The sequence below is a fragment of the Periplaneta americana genome, chromosome 11, assembly GCF_040183065.1.
Source record: "Periplaneta americana isolate PAMFEO1 chromosome 11, P.americana_PAMFEO1_priV1, whole genome shotgun sequence".
Classification (NCBI taxonomy): domain Eukaryota; kingdom Metazoa; phylum Arthropoda; class Insecta; order Blattodea; family Blattidae; genus Periplaneta; species Periplaneta americana.
The window spans coordinates 594772-600771 of record NC_091127.1 but is presented as its reverse complement, the minus strand read 5'-3'; the positions used below and the strand labels follow the sequence as shown (position 1 = coordinate 600771).

General features: G+C 38.9%; 1 protein-coding gene across 1 annotated transcript in view; it reads left to right on the top strand.

The window, feature by feature from the left end:
• Window positions 1-237: 237 nt before the first annotated feature.
• LOC138708697 (uncharacterized) overlaps window positions 238-6000 on the top strand; it is a 43278-nt gene continuing 37515 nt past the window's right edge. The window contains exons 1-2 of the mRNA XM_069838797.1: window positions 238-316; window positions 3861-4009. The gene's annotated coding sequence lies outside the window, so the exon portion shown is untranslated. The remainder of the gene's footprint in view (window positions 317-3860; window positions 4010-6000) is intronic.

Sequence of the window (6000 nt, the reverse complement as noted above, 5' to 3'; positions counted from 1 at the left end):
AAATACACCACTATCTAATGCAATAAATAAAATAAAAAAGACTATGCGCGGACGAACTCCGGGACCGTATCTGCGTCTATTATTCCCTAACGGGGTTCCTAATGCTCCAAATTCCTGATTGTGAGATTATCTTCCTGCCTCTCACAGCGTGCAGAGGAGCGGAAATCGTCAGTAGCCGGAGAGCTGCTCTGCGGTAGCTGTAACCGCACTATCTTTGCGGAAATACAAGAAGATAGCGCACACACACGCTTGCACGCTGGCAACATGCACAGTGCTCTAGGCTCCACTCCAGAGTGAATCCAGCAAATCACACACGGTGAGTGCAGTACGAAGCTGATCTTTAATGTGCCTTAGCAGTGAATTCAGCAAATCACACACGGTGAGTGCTGTACGAGGCTGATCTTTAATGTGCCTTAGCAGTGAATTCAGCAAATCACACACGGTGAGTGCTGTACGAGGCTGATCTTTAATGTGCCTTAGCAGTGAATTCAGCAAATCACACACGGTGAGTGCAGTACGAGGCTGATCTTTAATGTGCCTTAGCAGTGAATTCAGCAAATCACACACGGTGAGTGCAGTACGAGGCTGATCTTTAATGTGCCTTAGCAGTGAATTCAGCAAATCACACACGGTGAGTGCAGTACGAGGCTGATCTTTAATGTGCCTTAGCAGTGAATTCAGCAAATCACACACGGTGAGTGCAGTACGAAGCTGATCTTTAATGTGCCTTAGCAGTGAATTCAGCAAATCACACACGGTGAGTGCAGTACGAGGCTGATCTTTAATGTGCCTTAGCAGTGAATTCAGCAAATCACACACGGTGAGTGCAGTACGAGGCTGATCTTTAATGTGCCTTAGCAGTGAATTCAGCAAATCACACACGGTGAGTGCAGTACGAGGCTGATCTTTAATGTGCCTTAGCAGTGAATTCAGCAAATCACACACGGTGAGTGCAGTACGAGGCTGATCTTTAATGTGCCTTAGCAGTGAATTCAGCAAATCACACACGGTGAGTGCAGTACGAGGCTGATCTTTAATGTGCCTTAGCAGTGAATTCAGCAAATCACACACGGTGAGTGCAGTACGAAGCTGATCTTTAATCCGCCTTGGCAATGAATTCAACAAATCACACACGGTGAGTGCAGTACGAGGCTGATCTTTAATGTGCCTTAGCAGTGAATTCAGCAAATCACACACGGTGAGTGCAGTACGAAGCTGATCTTTAATCCGCCTTGGCAATGAATTCAACAAATCACACACGGTGAGTGCAGTACGAGGCTGATCTTTAATGTGCCTTGGCAATGAATTCAACAAATCACACACGGTGAGTGCAGTACGAGGCTGATCTTTAATGTGCCTTGGCAATGAATTCAACAAATCACACACGGTGAGTGCAGTACGAGGCTGATCTTTAATCCGCCTTGGCAATGAATTCAACAAATCACACACAGTGAGTGCAGTACGAGGCTGATCTTTAATGTGCCTTAGCAGTGAATTCAGCAAATCACACACGGTGAGTGCAGTACGAGGCTGATCTTTAATGTGCCTTAGCAGTGAATTCAGCAAATCACACACGGTGAGTGCAGTACGAGGCTGATCTTTAATGTGCCTTAGCAGTGAATTCAGCAAATCACACACGGTGAGTGCAGTACGAGGCTGATCTTTAATGTGCCTTAGCAGTGAATTCAGCAAATCACACACGGTGAGTGCAGTACAAAGCTGATCTTTAATGTGCCTTAGCAGTGAATTCAGCAAATCACACACGGTGAGTGCAGTACGAAGCTGATCTTTAATGTGCCTTAGCAGTGAATTCAGCAAATCACACACGGTGAGTGCAGTACGAAGCTGATCTTTAATCCGCCTTGGCAATGAATTCAACAAATCACACACGGTGAGTGCAGTACGAGGCTGATCTTTAATGTGCCTTAGCAGTGAATTCAGCAAATCACACACGGTGAGTGCAGTACGAAGCTGATCTTTAATGTGCCTTAGCAGTGAATTCAGCAAATCACACACGGTGAGTGCAGTACGAAGCTGATCTTTAATGTGCCTTAGCAGTGAATTCAGCAAATCACACACGGTGAGTGCAGTACGAAGCTGATCTTTAATCCGCCTTGGCAATGAATTCAACAAATCACACACGGTGAGTGCAGTACGAGGCTGATCTTTAATGTGCCTTAGCAGTGAATTCAGCAAATCACACACGGTGAGTGCAGTACGAGGCTGATCTTTAATGTGCCTTAGCAGTGAATTCAGCAAATCACACACGGTGAGTGCAGTACAAAGCTGATCTTTAATGTGCCTTAGCAGTGAATTCAGCAAATCACACACGGTGAGTGCAGTACGAGGCTGATCTTTAATGTGCCTTAGCAGTGAATTCAGCAAATCACACACGGTGAGTGCAGTACGAGGCTGATCTTTAATGTGCCTTAGCAGTGAATTCAGCAAATCACACACGGTGAGTGCAGTACAAAGCTGATCTTTAATGTGCCTTGGCAGTGAATTCAGCAAATCACACACGGTGAGTGCAGTACGAAGCTGATCTTTAATCCGCCTTGGCAGTGAATTCAACAAATCACACACAGTGAGTGCAGTACGAGGCTGATCTTTAATCTGCCTTGACAGTTAATCCCCTGAAAGATAGCGGAGATAGTACTTTAAGGTCCATAACATTTACATGGCACATAATATGAAATTTTAAACACGTAGACCTATATTAAAAAATAACACTTCAAATCTAAGCTTTTTGTGTAACACCATAAAAAAAATTCGAAAAATCCAGAAACCTGTTGTCTGAAACAGTTAAGGAGGTGCGTGCCGTGGAAATTAAACTAGATTCGCTACCAGGTTCAGAAGTGCAAGTACTAAGGGACAAATTCCAGAATGTGTTTGGGAAAAACAGTGGATATAAAAAATGTGTAAAGTTGCTCAAATATTGGAGGGTGTGCCTGTAGGTGAAATTGACGGTATATGTGTTGTGACATTCCCCTCTTTAAATATGCACGTCTGACGTCCTGTGATGTGGAAAGATCGTTTTCACGGTATAAGTCGTTGTTCAGAGATAATCGGCATGCATTTGTGATGGAGAATTTGGAAATGACCTTTGTTGTTCACTGCAATTCTCGGCCAACTACTAACTGATACTCAAGTGTGGTTGGTGAGTACCTAGTAACACTTTTTTTTTCAAGGTAAGCAAGGTGTTTTTGTCATATTTAAAAAATACTTTTTTTTATTTTTAGCACATAAAAATAAATATATTTAAATATTTTAGCACATAAAAATCCGCTCCCTAGTAATAATGCCATACGCGGAGAGAATCTGCCTGACCTCAGCATGTCGTAATCTTGGAGGAATCGCATTACAGATTAAGCCTTAACTGAAGTGCGGCATGTCAGGTGAGCAGTTTAGTTTCAGCTGATAGGCCACTTTTATGAAGTGTTACGAATAATAAACTGAACTGTTATGAATTTGTGAATTGTGATAGATCTACTTATTGGAAAAAAATATTCATTTATCGATAAATTGTGGTATTATTATAGGAATGGAGTGAATTGTGTTCGGTGTTGTGAATTATGTGACCAGTACAATCTACAAAATGAATTGTGCTGTGTTATGATAATATATATTATGCTTTCAAGTAGTAGTGTATCGGTTTGGGATAGAATATTATGAAAGAAGTTGCAGGTTCATCTGTAATGAAACATACAACAAATGCGATAAGCCACTTAAAAGTGGGAAAAATATATTACAACACATTAAGACGTACAAAGTAGCTGAAGTGCGTAATTTTCTATTAACTAGGACGTAGGTTATCTGATGTTACGGCCTCAAAATGACAGTGTTATTGAACATGTTATCAGGAAGAAGATAAAATGTGGTAGCCGCAAGCTCTTGCAGACAATATTGTGAATGGAGTTACGACTACTATGGCAGACGATTATTTCGTGATAGCATCTCACCCTTCTGGTTCGAAAGGAATTGGCGTGCTGTTTGCCAGCGACTGAGTTACGTAAGTTCTATGATTTTTATTTAGCCTAACTACCTGAACCTGCCATCATCGCACCCAAAATACAATATACGGTACCGTTTGGCTATTAATAAACCAGACTAATATGCAGACAATGATTTAATAGTGAAGCTTTTTCATACTAATGGCGGTACTTGACTTCGTCATTCACCATATCAAGCCAGTTGTGTTAAAAATTTGCCCAGACCTCAATCATATCATCGCCATCTCTCCATGGATTAGGCGAGTTTTATCCATCCTCTGCAAATGATTTCTCCATCTATCTCTATATTGTTTTATTTTATCATTTATTGGATAAATGCCTAATTCTTCTCTTATTTCTTCATTTTTTATTTTATCCATTATTGTACATCCTTTAGTGGCTCTTAGGTATCTCACTTCTGCCGCATTTATCTTATCCCATTCTTTTTCTTTAATCGCCCATATTTTTACAATTATATGTTAACGTTGGAATCGCCACTGTTTTATAAAATTTTAAACTAATTTCCTTTCTTTGCTTTTCTTTTTAATGTTCTTGCTAATGTTCCACAATTGTTCTGGAATTTACTTACTTTATTATATAGATCTTGATTACATTGATAAGTTATGTTACATCCTAGGTAGTTAAATTTCTATACTTGTTCCAGTACTATATCGCTTATTACTATTTTGGATCTATAGGGGTACTTTCCTTGAAATGCCATTATTTTCGTTTCATTAATTGAAATTATAAGTCCACATTTTTCTAACACATTTCGCAATTCAAAACCATTTTTCTGCAAATTATTTTCTGTTTCTTATATTATAATAATGTCATCAGCGTTGAGTAGCATATTCATTTTATTATTTCTATTTATTCCAATTCCTGAAGGTATTTTCTCATTTGTTTCTCTCAAAATTTCATCCATATATATACCGGTATTTCAACATTGCGGAGACAAACTGCACTCTTGTCTTAGACCACTATTAACTTGCATTGCTTCTGAAAATCGTCCATTTCCTAATCTTATCATTATTTTATATGTTTCATATATATTTTGTAATACTCAAACATAATAATGTTTAATTAATAATTTATAATTTCATATTTATATTTACATACATTTGTATTTATAATGTTTCTACCATAATTTTATTAAGCCTATACTACTTTTAAATGCACGTCCATTTTCAACACTGACTTGCTTGTACTGTGCTATGTGTTACCACGTCCAGAAATGTTACGCACGAATGAACCACCAATAACATATCAGAAACGATCATGTGCGTTTGTTGATAGGAGGTACTATTCTAAGAGCTTGCCACGTTTACAACAATCTGCTAAATATGGCAGTCGAAGTGTTGCCGTGAGAATTGCAGTAGAAAATTGCAGATGTTATCCCTATTGAAGTGGACATAACATAAATAATAAAGTGTTATCTCTAATGAGTCTTTTCACTATACAATGTTTACTAATCCATGTCTGCTGTATTCAACAAACCACAACAACATGTTTAATATCGCCTTTAATGGCCTTCGTTCTAGCAATACTGCATAAGCTTCTGTGCCGAGAAATGTTGCCAACCGGACGGAAATTCCGTCAAAATTGACGGAATTTCAACGTAGCGGACGGGAAAAAAATGGCTCTAACGGGTGACGGATTTTCTGGCGGAAATTACAATTTACATCGTCTTTTGACATTTTTAGCTGCTGTAATTTTTAATTGTTTAATTTTTGGGAGGTTTTACTTTTTATTTGAACAGCCCTGCCAGTTCCGTACTATGTTTAAGAATTCCCTGTTTCAGATTTTCTCGTAATCAAGTCAGATGTTGACGAATGATTATTTTAATCAGAATTGGTAAGTTGTGTTAAAATTTGCATATATATATATATATATATATATATATAAGTGAATGTGGGTATGTATGTATGTTCTCTATACAAATCTACACGCTTTGACCGATATGTGCCAAAGTTTGCACATTTAACCCTCATAACCAGGAGAAAAACATAGG